Genomic DNA, 18,675 nt, shown 5'->3' with positions numbered 1-18,675 from the left:
CTCCTATAGTAATCATTATGTGTAGCACATCACTACCTGTCCATGAAGTACAGTATTATTCGTGTGACATTTTAAGGTAAACAACACAAAATTACATGGTCGTCGATCTGTTATCGAGAAAATAAAAAAATGGAAATAGTATCAAAGATGAGCGACTACGGTTATCGATTTAGAAACCTTTCGATGGTAAACGACGGCATCTGACGATGGGCGACGAACGGCGACCGTCAGCGAAGTTATTCGTCACGTCACGTCACCAGGTTACCTCACCGTCACTAGTTTGTTGTTAGAACTCATCAAATTGAATGTAAGTCGATAGAAATTCATTTCTAATATTCTAATACGCATAAAAATATTTTTTGAACCTACTGTTTCTTATAATATATCAAGTTATTTTTATAACGCCACCTGTAAATTAATACAGAGATCCTACACTGTTAAAAAATCAATAGTATAAAATACATCTAAAAGTAAATACAGGCTAAATATACTTATTTCCTCTTCCTTTTCCGTCTGTTTATAAAATCGGCCATGTCGGTAGATAAGTACATATTTAACTTATTCGACATTCATGGCTACGTTCAGAAAATGTGCCACTTCACAAGATCATTTTTTATCAGAGTGAAAGCTATGAGTGTCAATACTGTCAATATATTCCGCCATTAAACCTTTCAGGTCGTAAGCGTTGCTGCATTGCGGCTAAAAGTAATTTGACGATGATACACTGATTGAGTAACATAGATACATTCAAAGCATGTACGAAACAATACATTAATGAAACATGTGCAAAAAATTGTTTAAAAAAATGTATTAAGTTCAAAAATGTATCATTTTCACCTGATTTACATTGCAAGTTAAATAAGAATTAACAATTACTAAAAGTTAAAAAAATTGTGCCACGGAACCCTCAGTATGTGAGTTGGACTGGTACTTGGCCTGTTAGTATATTTTTTGATTTCTTTGACATTTATAATCTCCTTACAGTTAATCCCAGACACCTCGCAAACTCGATTAGGACACCGGGAATAACGAAACCGTATTAATGAACCTCGACTATCCAGGATAAGGTTGTCCGGATATCCTCTTAGATATTTACCTAGTGAATTTTTCTGTACTGTATTTATATTTGATACAATAACATCTATAAGAGAAGCTAGATATTATCATCAGACGTCTAGTAGCTTTAATTTCATATAATTTATTTTCTAATCCATGGAGATTTAAAAGTTAGTATCAAGAGGGTGGTTACGTACCCCCTATACTTGATACATTATGGTTAGATCATTACGATACCAATTTATAACGTTGGTAGGCAAATTAAAAAAGCTTCTTCACAATTTCAAGTTTAGAACTACAGTTTCAATTTAATACAACCTTTATTTGATGTTAGATTTTCTCTACTATTATAATCAGTTAAGGTCGCTGACCTGAATCGCTGCTAACATTTTCAGTCGCACATTCTACGCAATTATTAATATAGTCTTAGTACCTAAAACACGTGTCCTTTGGGCCTCATGCAAACTTAAGCGAAATGAATCTTCAAGACGACAAAGTGTTCACACGATTACCACCCTTAAACCAATTGAGATTCAGGGCATAATCCCTTGTAGGTGTAGGGTAGGTATAGGTGTGAGTGTGTTATCCTGTATATCCGACAAGGGCTATATTAAATAACGTCGGTTAACACCCCAGGGAGAGTAACAAATTGTTGACTGTAATAAATAATTTTACATTAAATTAGTAAAAGTTTTAACTAATTGGGTGAGGTTATTGCTTAGATTTGTCAAATGCATGTCACAACGGTTTTTCTATGCAATCATATCTGCAAGGATATTCGTTTAACGTATCTCGAACAGTCTTATGGGTGAGGTAAGGGCCACATACTTATCTGACACGTTGAACTTAGCCCTTACGGGTAGCAATGCATTTTTTACTGACTTTAGGAAGAATCTTATTTGAGTCTAGTCTTATTTGATCTCTAATCTTATTTGAGTTGATTACCGATGTCTGTAAACGTCAATAGCTACTTACAACCAGGAAAACCGCATACTTGTTTGGTACTACTATATTATTATAAAACGGCTAGCAGTCCTATCTGATCTTTGCTTCTTTTAGCCTCTAGCTACAAAGTAGAATTCACCAGTGCTGGCAGATGTTATAAGATAGAAATATAGAGCAACCGATTAAAACCGTAAAAATACGATAACCGTAACACTATAACCTTCGTCGTCAACCCATTAACGTCCCTCTGCTATCCTCGGGTCACTTCTGAGAGTGAGAGGGACTTAAACATAGTATACTGTGTTGGTTAGGTAGAATTCACACATATATTTTTCTTAAAGAAAGGAAACAAGGTTTGAAGGTGGTAGAACCCTTTGTGGTTCGACTCCGGCGGCACCACCGCCATACCTATTTCTACCTAATAACAGCAGTGTTAGACGCTGCTGTGTTCCGGTTTGAAGGGTGTGGTAAGGGAGACAGACTTTTCCGAGGCGTTCCAGCTTAGTCCTCAGGGGTAGCGGCGCGTCTGTGGCCGACCTCAGGTAGGAATATCTAATCCTATCTGAGGTTGATTACAGATGTCCATGGGCGGCAGTAGCCACTTACCATCAGGTGGACAGCATGCTCGTCTTCTACTCCTATATTATATAAAAAAAATAGTTCCAATACACACATAACTAAAAAAAATCAGAGGTATGTGGATACCCTGACTCCGATTGAGAGGCCAAGTTTTCAACCACTGCTTCTGCATTATTTCCAATATGTCAGTAACATAAAATCTAAGCACTTAAACTAGTTAAAATCGATCCAGGAAGTATATCAACTAAGTGAAGATTCAAAATTGAGTAAGCACGGTAGCTGAAAGCAGACAATAGCCGACATCTCCGAGCACGCAAACACGAAGCAGCTAGAATCAAAGCGTAGCCCTAACTCGATTTGTTTGAGTTCCAGTACAAAGCGGGACTTGTACACTTGTTCTACTGTTGATGGATAAGCGATTACAATATTATTAACCCTATTTTTTTATATATTGAAACAGCAAAGGAGCATGCAATCCATGTGAGGGTATGTGGGTAATGCCAATGGGCATCTATCCCAGATAAGTTAAGAGACTACTTGAGGTCGGCCGCAGTTGCGTTGCTACCCCGGAGGATTTACTTGGAACGCCTGGGAGATGTATATCTTCCTTGCAATACCTTAAGTACATAAGTTATTAGGCAGGAAAACTCCACTATTCAAGATGCACGGTGTAAGATGACATATGGTGGATATTTTAACGAGAAAAGAAAAATAATAATAAGCACAATCAACAAACAATTCTGTTGAGATGTTTGCTACTGAAATACGGTAAAATATGCATTGGATGATAACAAATTATATGGCTCGAAGTGACCCATTCTTATGAATAAGACAGCAGTTTTGTTTACTTCTTCATTATTTATCAATTATCAGCAACAATCAGTTCTTATTTTTTTTTCAAAAGGATCATATTTTTTTTCGCAAACATTCACAATCGCCTCAGAAAAGTAGTGAGACCAGTTCCTTAGATGAATCGGCTAACCTAGAGAGGAATTCCATTATTTGGGGAATTGTACTAAATTGACGAAGCTTGTCCTCTGGTAGTTGCCCACTCTCACAATTTAACGGCCAATTAATATTACTTAACAAATAGACATTTACTATTTAATAACTACAATAAAAACACTCTATGATATGTAAAATATACCTCAAGCTATACCTCATTATATTGCACTTTTACTCCATTTTATCCAAGTACAATTTATTGAACGTATTTATGTATGTCTCATTCTTTGATATGCCCTATAGCTTAAACGGCTTGACGAATTTTAACATACGAGGTGTCTTTGGTTGTGGTTAGTCTTAATTGAGGAAGTGACTCACGGTATATATTTTAAACTGTCCAGATTTCGTTCTTATAATATTTTTCTAGTTTCTTTTAGTAACCAACTGTTATGTTAGTTAGTTCATGTTACAGACTATTACCTAACAAATTCTATAGCATTTAAAAAAGTAAATATTTTTTACTAGTACCTCGTATCATATTATGGTATAATATCAAAATTATATTTTGCAATTTGTAACATACCACTTTCTAGACTCACGATCTGATTCTAGAATTTCCTGTATTATGGGTGTCATAGATATACATTAAGGATGTATAAAACTCTCAGGCACACATACTTTTCGATCTCTACCTAACCGTGGCTCTAAACCGGCATCCTAATCCGGCGTTAATCAATCAGATATAGTGACTGCTCTACGCGGATCTTCAGATTACCTATTATTAAATTTCATCAACTCTTAAGTTTCTACCTCGATAAATTCGAGATACGATCGTATATATGTATATAGACTTCCCATCAACAGAATACAATCAGATCAGAATGTACTAAGGTATTACAAGCGCCTTAGTCTTAGAGGCTTGCTTGTACCGTCTATATACAAGAGATGTCGCACTTGCATAATGGATAACACTCTGATAGCTTGGGCTGATACCTAAATGTAACTATAGTAATGACTGAAATATTACAAACTATGTTCTAGCTAATACCAAGCCATTACTTTGCAATTTCGGCTGATATTAAGCGTTAATGATCATTAAAACTACTGGTATTAAACTAATATTATTTATTACTAAAACTCGTGAGAAGGTAAATGAGCTGATGGAAAGCAGTCATCGTTGCAATACATCGTCGGTTTTAAATAAGATTTCATTTGACACCTTCCTTGAAGAACCCTATGGAATAGCTACCTCAGTACGACAAGAAGAACTTTATACTATAACGAGCTTTTGCCCGCGGCTTCGCTCGCGTTACGAAGTAATATTTTCATTCCCTATTTTATCCCCTTGGGGGTAGAATTGATCAAAATCCTTTCTTAGCTGATGCCTACGTCATAACATCTGCCTGCATGCCAAATTTCAGCCCGATCCATCCAGTGGTTTGGGCTGTGCGTTGATAGATCACTATGTCAGTCAGTCACCTTTGAGTTTTATATTATACCATAATGTGAACGGTGCGATACATCCAAGATACTTATTGCAAGTGTTTTGATTTAGTGGTTACAAGTTTTATTGAAGGTTGGTACAAACATTCAGTGGCAATGAACACATTTAAGAGAATGTACGGGTACCTACGGTAGAAATTTTAGTCAATTCACTAATTATATTTATCTCTATATGTTCGCAAATGACTATCAAAATACTCATCTTTCTCGTATTTAATTTTGGTATACTCAATTTCTTTTTATACTTATTCCTTTAATAACTGCAAAATTATCCAGCGAGTAAATACAATGAAAAAATGTTATTGTTTCAGTACAAACAAAGGCCCACCGCTGGCCTGAAGCATTCAGCGGCACGTATTTTGGAAGTTGCGAAACGGCGTTAAAATTAAAGAGTGAGCGCCCCCGGCTAAAATATTGTTATCGAAATTAATAAAGGGCCGGCCTGTTAGCCTATAACCCCACTGTAGGCGATTGGCGACAAGCGATAGAGAGTAGCGATTTGAAATTTGTACGGGAAGCTTGAAGACACGTGGTCAGTTAACGTAGAGCCCTAACCAGTGCCCTAACCATGAGTTTTCAAAACATCCCACAATTTTACGTTACGTTTACTCAATCCATTATTCTGTTCCGTTTGCTTCAATATGCTGAGTAAACGTAACAATAAGTAAGTGACGATCAACTTTTTGTCTCCCTTACATGTTCGCAAAAAAGAGAGATAAAACATAAAGCGCCATTTTGTCAATTTATAAATTTAATGTTACGTTACTGATACTATAGTTCTGATACAATCCACTATGGTTCTGATTGGAAATTGGTAAGGGTACAGTACATCTAAATTCTAGAAGCATGCATATACATAGGTTTTTCATTAATAATGTACCCACATAAACGCTGTAACAGGACTTTTGAAAATACATGACTAATGGAGCTATATAAGTGTTATGCATTCTTATGAAAACTTGTCTTTAAATGAAACATATACACGATCCGTATGGCACAATTACTATAGTATAGATTTTTCATGACACTTTTGGGGTCAATATCCAGTCAAACTGATACGTAAACAATAAATTTAGGTATCAATCACGTGGAATGGTTTATTTGTAGGTTCCAGTTCAGGGTATTGTTCTCTGGGTATTGCTTATAAAGATAACTTTTAATTGTAAAAAAAACTACGTCTCAAGCAAAATTGCAATGTCAATATTTATATCGCTTATCTCTTGCCCTTTTACAGTGAAACACAAGTCTGTAACTTGCGTTCGTTCAATTAGCGAATTGCTCTTTAATTTATCGGCCTATTTATCCAAGTTTGAATTCAAACGAGTCAACACGAAACTGCTTCTGAAATGGCACCCTCCTATACTATTTGTGTTTGTAGCTTATTAGTCTGAGAAACAAGGCCTATTGTAGACAGAGAGCCTTCACACGAATCTTAGTTACATTGTAGAAGATATAAATAGGCTTTGGCTCGACTTGGCGGAGGCACTGCCGTGCCTCCAGATAAGTTAGCGTGAATTCAGAATTTGCTCGCGGAGAGCTGTGTTTTGTTTAAAAAACGCACACGCGTAAAATATGAAAATTGGGTAAAAGATAGAAACGAAAGAAAAACGCGGTGTGAGTTCTTAGCATTGAGAATAAGACGAGTTGATGAAAGGCTGTTTTCTTTGGTATTTAATTTTTTCTGGAGTTACGATTACAATGCTATTTTTTAGGATTTAGGATCCACATCTTACAGTGAGTTAATTCGTCTACGTCTGATGTATAGAAACCTGTATCTGTATCACTAGATCGCGAAAAGTAGAACGTGATGCTGAAGCTTACTGATACCCTGAAAGGTCGCCCTTCTAACGATTACGCCACACTGCAATGATGTCAAGAACGTGTCATAGTGGTATGTCTTCGAAGTCAAACCACAGAGTCCTTGCATCCCCGTGTCATACCAGTTGAACCGCTGATCCAGTCAGCATATTGAATTGCATATTACTTTTCCCACGTGAGTGCGCCTGAGCGTCGGCATCTGATATTAAAATCAGCCGCGTCGGGCCTCCCGTAAATAATGAAGGTTATAAATAAAAATTGCCTTTTACGCCTTTCTGTGTCGTAAAAATAAATTCGTGAATAATGTACGTCGGAGGGCTTTTAAATCGATGTAAAGGATCTTGTTTTATGCTGAACACACGCGTATTAAGCGTGAACAGGTGCCATCCATCAGTTTTTAAGGTCCAGTGACTTAATTCAGCTTAATTAATAGGACTTAATTCAGCGTCCCGATTCGATTGTCATTTGCCTACTGAAGTAATCAGTTTCACACAGTTTTCTTCGTGTATCGTCATCAACCATTACCTGTTTAACGTATCGTAAATAATTGTTTCGTTTATTACTTAGTAGAATCTTGAATATGGCTACATTTTAAGCTTCACGCAAACTTGATAGTGTGGAACCATATCTTAGGGCTGGTCTGTAGATATAACAGCGTCTTCCCAATATAGATCGTAATCACTATTGCTTAGTTCCTATTTTCATTTACCGTCATTTATCATTATGTACCACAAACATAGAAAGTTGTTAATTTACAAATTCTACTCACTTTTACAATAATTATAGTTTGTCGGATTTTATTGATAACTTCGCTATTAATTTATTATGATAGAAATTAATCCGTAAATAGGTAACGCTGTAAAATATATCCTTAAATCGGTCAAACGTAGATAAAACCCTCTCTTGATTATCTAAAGCCTAATCTGCTGCCAACATTATTTATTGAAGCATTCATTATTGATTTTATTGAACTAATTCATTTCTATAATAAAACACACGCTCAAATAAATGTGCGGTTTGATTTCGCAATAAATGTCTTTGAATGTGAGCATCAGACTGAAAATAATACGGAGACAGACGACTCACAATGAATTCCCAAATTCAATGAAACATCGTATGACTACGAAAGACACTCATAATCACGAGAAACATTCACTTTTTTGTTAATGAAAAAATGAAGTCTTACATCGAAAATTATCTTTTCGATGTTAGGAAGGTAATACACGAGCAACAGTTGGCGTCGGAGATTGTCCACCTACCTTAGTGCTCAGGAATGCAAACTTGCACAGGCACATGTGATGTTGCACCGACACCTATTTCTACGTAATAACACCAGTGTTAAGCGCTGCTGTTTTCCGGTTTGAAGGGTGTGCTAAGGGCGATATACTCTTCCGAGGCGTCCCAGCTTACTCCTCAGAGGTACCGGCGCATCTGTGGCCGACCTCAGGTAGGAATATAATCCTATCTGGGGTTGATTACAGTTGTCCGTGGGCGGCAAAAGCTACTACCATCAGATGGACTGCATACACGTCTGCTACTCGTATGCATCATATGCATATCTTTGCTACTTAATCCTATAAAAAACACCAACATATCAAACAATAGAAGATAATCCACATAAACTAGAAAAGATCTTGCATTATTATCGTCGATTTGATAAAATGGCGAGACTTTATCTGGATGACCTAATTCCCGGGAATTTATGGCATGCGGGCGGTCCGTGGTGTTATTACTAACTAGGGTCAGGAGCTTAATTATTCCACCTGCACCTCTTTTGATGAATGCCGATATAACTATCCCTGTCACACTTATGAGATTAACGTGAGTATGAGTGGGAAGACAAGTACTTCTTTTATATTTCCCACTTACATACAATTAAGGTAACCTTACTACTTTTAAAATAAATACATAGTTATAATAAATATAAACGAAAGGGAAAATACATTACGTTTTAAAATGAACGTACGGAAATATGTCGGATTTTCACAAATATTGTTTAAAGTAGAACAAACAAAAAAAGAAGTACATGGCATGCTCGTAAACAAGAAATGAGAAGATGAAAGTTCACATCATACGTCATTGCATTATTAAGAATAAACTTATAACATAACCTGCAAAAGTATTTTTTTTTAATTTTGTAATAAATATTGCAATTGACACTTACTCCCTCAATAATGTATTCACCGTATGAGACCGGCACAGCTCGGAAACTGCTTTCTTAATACCAAATGCCGATTACCTTCAGTATTATATCTAGTGAAAGAGAAATCACTAGTATACATCGAGTACAACACGAATCATGTCATATTAATAAAAATAGTTACCACAACTTAAGCATCGATCAATAATGTTTGATTATTTTTTTATTTACACGACCACTTCCATAAATTATAATTACTAATTTTAGTGTCTCCCGTACCGACGACACTTCGATTGGCCACCGCACCGACGCGTCCTTCCGTACAGATGGTCGGACACAGACTGACCTGCACTTTGCACTTGTATTGCGGCGAGACAAATCTACCCACATTTACGTACACTAAAATAATGTTATTTTTGCAATGATAGTCATAGCAAAGAGGGTCAGGGTCCAAACTTGGAATAGGCGCTTCCGAGTTACAAAAAAAACGTTCTCAAAACTGTGTGAAGACTACCAGTCCGCATTTTACCAGCGTGGTGGACTATGGCCTAAACCTCTTTCAATCTGAAAGGAGACCCGTGCTCAGACTTGGACAATAATGGATTGACTATAATATTATTTTTGCGTTACCTATATTGTTTTATAACCAATAATAACCGCTGCCGTGTTCTAATTACAAAGGTGTATTAAGGGTTACAATTATATGCATTCTAACAATTCATTTAATTTTTAACAGGTATTTTCATAACATTTAATTTTCAGTTTATGTGTCGGTACAACTCTTCGTGGTTCAGATACTATTTTGTAAAGCCGTTATATTCTGTATTGGGTGGTATGGTAGGATATACATATTTCATGAGGCTTTCCAACTTAGGCCTCGGGGGCCGCAACGCATCTATGACGAAATTGATAACATATCCCCTGTCATATTCGGATTACCCGTGTGTATGGGCTGCGCTGAGCTTTTAAGTCTCGTGGAATGCATTATTTAATGCGTATATATATTTCTTTAGAAATTGAATTGGAAAATGAGAATGCAATCTATCTGGTAGTAACTGATAACTGCCACGCATAAAATTGTTTAATTATTTTGAAATAGGATCAGAGTCTTGCCTGAGATCGGATACACACGAGTTGCCACGCCTAGGATTGCGTGGTAATACGGTTTGTATTTATATTAAAACCTTTAAACACAAACAAAATCAGAAAGGGTTCTACCACCTTAATACAAAAAAATGATACAATGAAACTTTACGAAAGATATCAGTATCATTAATATAAAATACAAATCTGAGTTAATCCGCTACCACTCATTGAGGCCGGAGTTTGGAAACAAGACCTTCGGAGACACTCGGGAGATAAGAAGTGATGTCAAAGAAACACCCGGCCAGCGTCTGTTGGGTACTTTAATTACAAAAGTTGTGTTATAGCCGCCGGGCGGATCAAGTTTGTTTATCGATTCTTCATGTTACTTTTACGAAGTTCCGAATAAAATGGACATTAATATATTAGCTTATATTTTAAAAGGATTCGAAATGACTTGGGGCCTTTTAAACCTACGACATTACACATGTTCTGACTGTCGAATGTGTGTTACCATACAATTCTGGTATTATTGGCTCCTATATCATACCCAAAGTCAATCACAGGTGCTATGCTATATATGAGAACTAAATTGAAACGTACCATACCATACCATATACTCGTATATATCTACTATACATGCTACACACGAATCTCGAGTACGTTACATTTTCCATAGATATTCAATATACCTATCCTTATCCTTAATTTGGATTTTAATTTTTCAAACCAATCGATGTCGTTGATCGGTACCTAGATTGAATCAGTTCACATTAAAATTTTATAAGACTACTGTTGACATTCGCGTTTTATGATAAACATCGATTAACTGTGGTACAATCATTAATCGACAGTCGTTTATAGGCTGGTATACCCATCGAACAGCTAAAACTAACACACCGGTTTATTGACATCGATCGCTCGCATCCACTGACGATCGATATGTATATGGGCGCCCTATTATTACTTCTAACCTAACCTAACCTAATTTGAATAAAACATCACTTCCAATACAATTTTTATAACAACACTATGGGCTCAAAGTTCGCGTAGTGCCAAAACGTTACATGATAGCAGCATAAATCCATTTCAATCGTATTACCGTAAAATGAGTTATCCAAAAAAACGTCGAAACCGTTTCCATTGGCAATATTTCAGGCGACTGGAACGGTCCACTAATCGAATTACTGACGCATCAGAATTGATTAAAGGGATCCCGAAGTACTGTACAAGTAAAACATTTGGCACCTTTTTTACTGGAGTTAGCTTTTACTATTATTCTTGCCGAACCTGGCTTAAACGTGACTCGCGACTAACTTCATAATAATTAATTATTTTTCAATTAGACGTGGATCTCCTTACAGGCTTGTCACGGATTTCATGAGAGCTCTCGGGTTCTGCATAAGATAAAAAAGTGTAAGTACATATTTTAAATTCATATTTGGTCCTCTGAAATTTAAAGCTGAAATGTATACTAGCATTACATACAGTTTTATTCGCTTTCTCGTGAAAGTCCAATCAAAATCGGTTTCAACGTTCACTAAATTACAGATACTAAAAATTACAACGCGTATTTATATGAAGATACGCTCTTTTGCTCTGTAATGCTTCCTTACAGAAAATTCCACTACATACTTATAATTTGTAGCGTTAATCTTAAAGTAAAAGATAGCCGTTAATTTCAGCAGTATCTCGCCTTAATTTAAGGAAAAGAGCAGGTCGTGCGAAGTAAAAGGTAAAAAGTAACTTGTAAGTAATTTCCTTGCAGAAAGGAGCAAAATAATGGGCCACGTTCCCCAGCTCCGGCGAGAGAACTGAATGAATGCTGCTATACGCGTGTTTCTTTGCGTTTTCTTTGCATTGGCGTTGAGGAAAATTCTGCAGTTATATACATACTCGTACGTTTATTAAAGTTAGTTAGGATTTTGTTTTTGAAGTAATCATTATTTCAATATTACTACGCTTAATTATTATCTGTATTGGAGTAGAGTCGATTAGATCTTCTTCAGGTGTGGAGCGAGAACCTTCCCCAGCAATGGTAGTATTTAAACTTATATTTTTATGTTCCGGGTCTGGGTTTTTTTTTCTCATTGTGTATCCAAAGCATACGCATCACTTTGGTTTTGTTTGAATTAGTTTTCTTTTGACATGTCATACCTATTTTATAACCACCCATGTTTGGAAATTATTATTGCGATCATATTCATTATCATTTCCAAGTCACATTTATACGTATATGTTTTACATAACAAAAGGTATTAATTAAATTAAAAAGTTATACTTATACTCATGTAACCATCCTTAAGGATTTTCTGGGATGATTTTCAAAATTTATCAAAAAACATTACTACATTATATGATTGCTTGTAATAATCTTCTACAATATAACGTAGAGTTCTCACTAAGGGCCATTCGTGTACATGGGACTTTACATGACATTAAAATATTTGTACATTTGTAGCCTAAAAGACTTGTGTTAGACAACTGTGACTCTTGTATTTCGTTTCAGTTGTTTTAGGTAACACCTTTTTATTGTCTTTTAATCTTGTAGAGTTAAAAATTCCTTTGGGAACTAGATCGCCTTGGCCCACTCCGTGGTCACCGACTGACCCACATCTTGGCTCCTTCAGTTTACGGCCAGCAAGTTGCGAACGCGCCAAACATTTCTCAATTCCGAATGAAAGTTAATTATGCTAATAGTTCGACCGTCACGCCGCTCCGACAGAATTCCGAACTTGTCAGATATAACGTCGCGTTTGTATGTCATGTGTCACCCTTATGTTTGTTTTGTTTAAAGGAATTAAGTTACAAAAGTTTTGTTTCCGTAAATAATCTGAGATAGGTTTCGTTTTCAATTTTACAGGGTGCTAGCATGTAAAATCATCATCATCAACCTGTGTGGGCACGGGTCTCCTCTCAGAATAAGCTGGTAAAATATCAACCTTTATTGAAAGGAACAGCTCTAAAACAATTGAAATAATAATGTTTATGAAGTTCGGAAAGCAAATTTCTGTATCACGATCTCTAGCATACTTCATATTATTATTTTTCTGTCCAAATTCCTAAGATTATCCATATAATCAACTTTTGAATTTAGTATTATGAATAATTTTGGAACGAAACACTCCAAAATCCTTAAATATTTTGTTTAAAAATAAATTAAGAGTGGTGCCCGCGGCTTCGCCCGCATTTTAAAGATATAATATGACATACATAAAACAGAAAATTCGTACTTTCATTGGAATGACAGTGGTGCCATCTGTCGAAATTTAGTCTTACCAACTCCCAAACCTTAGTGGGCTCTTGGACAACAACTCTACAAAAGATCATCACTTGATGAAATGCATAGTTTCCGATTCTATAAAATGTATATAGACAAATATTCATTTTTATATAAATAGATAGATGATCAACTAATGGATAAGTAAAGTAACTGTAGGTAAAATCGAAAATCGAAAATCGAATTTCAATCTTCTGGGTTGAAAGATCGATTCACTGAATCGATCCATTACTGGAGTCCGTTCTGGTGGGATTTCCGAGATAAAAACTATCCTATGTCCTACCTCGAGTCTCAGACTATCTTTGTACAAAATTCCATTCAAATCGGTTCAGTGGTGTAGCCGTGAAGAAGAGACAGACAGAGTTAATTCCACATTTATAATATTAGTAAGGATTAGTAAGGAAGTAAGGATTTGCTGACGGATACATAATTTCAGTGCTTGTTCGATCCTGATAACCTTTTTTTTCGCTATCCTCGAAAAAATATCGAAGATAGAACGATTCTTAGGGCCTCGATTTTTTGTGAATCGATTTATTGCACTTCGATTCGAATCGATTCAAACATCGATCTTTTCCGGTAAGAATTGCCATCCCTATTATAATCCCAATAAATCTATATAAACAAATATAATGTTGCAACCGTCTCCGATTGTAAGAACTCATTAAACTCATGGTTATTTAGAGTATGCCAAAAGACCCACAAACGTAGGTAGAATCCATTACCGAAGACCGATTAAAGAAATCGACTTTTTTGGTCAAAAAGATCGCTTCTCTGATTAATAGATCTAAGATCGCTATCCCTAGTTCCTGTGGGATTTCTGGGATAAAAACTATCCTATGTCCATTCTAGGTTCTCAGACTACCTTTGTACAGAATTTCATGAAAATCGGTTCAGTGGTTTAGGCGTGAAGAAGAGACATACAGACAGACAGACAGAGTTACTTTCGCATTTATAATATTAGTAAGGATTAGTAAGGATATCGATTAAAATAATCGACTTTTTGGTCCAAAAGATCGATTCTTCGATTAATCGATCTTAGATCGCCATCCCTAGTTCCCGTGGGATTTCCGGGATAATAACTATCCTATGTCCGTTCTCGGGTCTCAGACTATCTTTGTACAAAATTTCATTAAAAACGGTTCAGTGGTTTAGGTGTGAAGAAAAGACAACGAGACAGACAGACAGACAGAGTTACTTTCGGATTTATAATATTAGTAAGGATAGCGATTAAAATAATCGACTTTTTGGTCCAAAAGATCGATTCTCCGATTAATCGATCTTAGATCGCCATTCCTAGTTCCCGTGGCATTTCCGGGATAAAAACTATCCTATGTCCGTTCTCGGGTCTCAGACTATCTTTGTACAAAATTTCATTAAAATCGGTTCAGTGGTTTAGGCGTGAAGAAAAGACAACCAGACAGACAGACAGACAGACAGAGTTACTTTCGGATTTATAATATTAGTAAGGATTAGGTAATTATCCTTATTAATTAGCTGAATATCATAAATATGCTAAAATGTTAAAGTAAAAACCATTCAAAGTGGACTTAAGAGGAATTCTTTTGAAGTGTTATGCTAATGCCGAACGTGGCCAATTGGCCATGGTGTCTACAGCTTTTGAATTATGGGAGCTGAAAATTCTTGTAACTTCAAAACAACAAAGACTTTATTACAGAAATGACGATTTGTGAACGATAAATTGAAACTTATAGATTAAAGATTTTCGCCCATATGTTGGGGCTAATCTAACAGGGAGGGGGTGATATGGCACATTTTACCCCGACTTTTAATCCGTGAACCAGAGAACAAGCGATCAGACCCGTGCTTATATAAAAAATCAGTCAAGCGCGAGTCAACTACATTTTCTCAATATTATAGAATTGCGTATATTTTATTAAATGTATTTTCTATTAATCAGTTTGAGTTGAGGAAAGCTCGAGACTGATTTACACAAACTTGTGATATACATTTATTTTTATTATTATTAGTTTTTATCCCAAAAAATTTAATGCCTTTTCGTAGTACAATTAACTATAAACCTTCTGAATTTCATGCCAGCCTTATAGGTAAGGCTTAAGATATCTAACTTACTAAGACTTAGTCCTCAAACTAAGTCTTGTTTCTAAGTCGGGACGACAAGACAGCTGCGTCTCTACCCATACACAATGTTAGTGTATCGAATAAATAGGCGCAAATTGTCTAAATTCGGGGTGAAACAGTTAATTTATCAGACTCCAGTAACAGATGAAGCTTCACGTAATCTAATCGTGATTCTTTGTATGTTTAAATGTCATAAAAATCTTCAGAGACACACTTTTCCGAGACGTTCCAGCTTAGCCCTCAGGGGTAGCGGCGCATCTGTGGCCGACCTCAGGTAGGAATACCTAATCCTATCTGGGGTTGATTACAGATGTCCATGGGCAGCAGTTGCCACTTACCATCAGGTGGGCTGCATGCTCGCCTGCTACTCCTACATTATAAAAAAAATCTAGTGTAAGATAAAATGCCCTATGTTCCGTCTTTATTAATCTATGATTCTACTTTACACTCGTAAAAAGGAGTCAGAAGCAAAGAATACACTTTTTTATACTAACTTTATATTTTTTTTTATGTAAAAAATAAAATAGTTGATGTAGGTAACGAGCATACAGTCTGATATTAAGCGGTCACTACCACCCATTGCAGCACATGCGCCACATCTATAACCCACTATATAGAACCAACCAACAACTATTTATAGTTGGCGTTGCGAAAAAATTTTATTGAGACGACAGTAACAGATAGTTTGAATGTCACAGAAAAACTCTGGTAGCTAACCGAGTTTAACTGTTAGTAGATTATTGAGACTGGCCGTTAGAGCAGGTGTTTTATCTAAACCCGATCACAGACGCGTTGCCACCCCTGTACCCTTACCATGAGTTTTTACGTTTTGACAAATATGACAGTTTTGGTATTTGTTTACGTATTGGCCCATATAATTTCCAATCAGCGCCCCTAGCTGATTGTATCAGAACTATAGTGTCAGTAACGTAACATTAAATGTCTAAATTGACAAAATGGCGCTTTGTGTTTTGTCTCTCTTTTTTGCGAACATGTGAGGCAGACAAAAAGTTTGAGCACATACTTATTGTTACGTTTACTCAGTCTACTATGCAAACGGAACAGAATAATGGATTGAGTAAACGTAACATAAAATTGTGGGATGTTTTGAAAACTCATGGTAAGGGTACTGAGGCCTAAGGTTGCCTTATATGTAAGTCAACACGCATCGAGATTATTATATATCCTCCTTTACGTTTCCAATGCATACGTAACCATTTACCATCCATTTAAAGTACGAGATAAAAATATCTTCTCTTCTTCTCTGCAAGTCATTTACAATTAACGTTGCAAACTTAGCAGTTGCTAGAAACATCCTAATTTAATTTGCGAAGCTTCTCTTAAAGCGATTTAAATACTTAAACATCTTTCTAAGAACTCACTTACAATTCTTTTTCGCCTAATGAAATGAGAATCTTGTAATAAAAATTCTTAAGAAATATGCATTCAAATTAAATTACGTAATCAACACTTTATTTTTTAATAATGCACAAAGACTGATGAGACGGTTGATATTCTAAAATATGTTTTAGTGCTATTTATTAGATGTTAAATAAACAATTTTAGCTGATATATATAATCCTGGCGCAAGAATTCTCTATGGAGAATGACTGCGGATTTTTTTCACAGTACTTAAACACACCAAATTCCATCTTAGCCATATTAGGCACACTACTGTATTCTCAGGGATAAACTATCTCATCGACCGTACATTTCTGTTAATGAGAGGTTTTTGTATTTAAGTTTCATTAAAGATGTCTTGCCTAGGCTTAAACGCATAAAGTCGCATTTTAATTCCCTACTAATAATCCAACTCAAAATCGTTAAATTATATTACTACTGCGTCAACGGTACGTATAGAATAAACTTTTTAACTTTAACTGGAAGTGAAAGGACGCTTACTTCATTTCACAATGCGTGAACGTTCAGTCCATTCAGCCGGCATGTAAACGAGGTTGAATCCAATCTCCACAGTCCTCTCTTCCGGGCAAGAAAGCGTTAGTTCCCGTGCTAATTCCTGCCCATAAATCTTGTGCTTCGGGAAACAAAGCCACGAGTTCGCGAAATAAATTAATTAGACCGATGTACCGCCTACCGCCGACACTCAGGAATGTTTTATTGCGAACGATGGGCGAGCTGAGGGCACGACAGGTGGTACCCTTGTCACGACCTCGCGACAGACAGCCATTTAAAAAGTTTTTTATTTATCCGCCTTCGGGCTGGTTCACATTAGACTAGCTATTCGAAGTGATGAGGTGAAAAATCAAACGTGTTATTTCATGTAAATGTGTAGCGATTTTCTAAAACTTATGTATAATCTCCCAGGCTGCTACTTACTTCAGGCACAGAACTAAGACAGGACTTGGTGGATTCTCTTAATTTGAATAGAGATAGACAGTATTTATAGCCATTATTAAGAAAAGACTATTAAAATAAACAATTAGGTACTTGCTAAACTACAAGTCCCGTAGGCAATTTACGATTTGTAGCATCGAAAATTCTTCGCTTACATTTTATTTCTAAAATTGCGAAGCATGAAATAAGAAATAGGTAAAATATACGCAGGACCTTATAGACGCAGGAAAACCTAACAAATATCCTATTTTTTATGAGAAACAGCGTAGTACGGAACTCCCTCCTCCAAAATCCTTTTCAGACTTAACCGATATATAAATTTAGAAATCCCATAAAATAAACAGTATTATAATGACATTATGTTTATATTTGGACCGCAATCGTTATCTTCATTACAAAAATCGGCCTGTGCCCCGACCTTTACCGCAACGTAAACGAAATTTTAAAAAGGCTCTGTTGGCTACCAACTTTTAATTGGTAAACATTGCCTTTGAAGCTCATCAGACGTCGGAGCCGATGGCACCGGTTGGCGTGTTAAGGGGAATCGAAAGTAGGGACGGACGTGATGTGACTGGGTGAGTCCAGCTCGGATGTAGGTCGAATGTGACTCAAATGTGTGTGTTTGATAGGTTGATACATTCGGGTCGTAGAATAAGGCATTTTCATCATCTTGGGTTTACAGTCAAGATTGTTCTACTGCGTGGTCTCATAATGAAAAGGGTTTTAGCCAAAATCTACCATGCTGACAAAGTTTTGAATCGTGGACTTCACACACTTTTGAAAACTTTTTTGTAAGACTCATGTATGAAGGTTTCTTCGCAATGATTATCTTGAACGTGAAACTCTAATTAAGATAATTAATTTGTAATAC

The sequence above is a fragment of the Epargyreus clarus genome, unplaced genomic scaffold (assembly GCF_041222505.1).
Source record: "Epargyreus clarus isolate Ecla_fem2 unplaced genomic scaffold, WU_Ecla_fem_2.2 ptg000003l, whole genome shotgun sequence".
Classification (NCBI taxonomy): Eukaryota; Metazoa; Arthropoda; class Insecta; order Lepidoptera; family Hesperiidae; genus Epargyreus; species Epargyreus clarus.
This window is presented reverse-complemented; position numbering follows the sequence as displayed.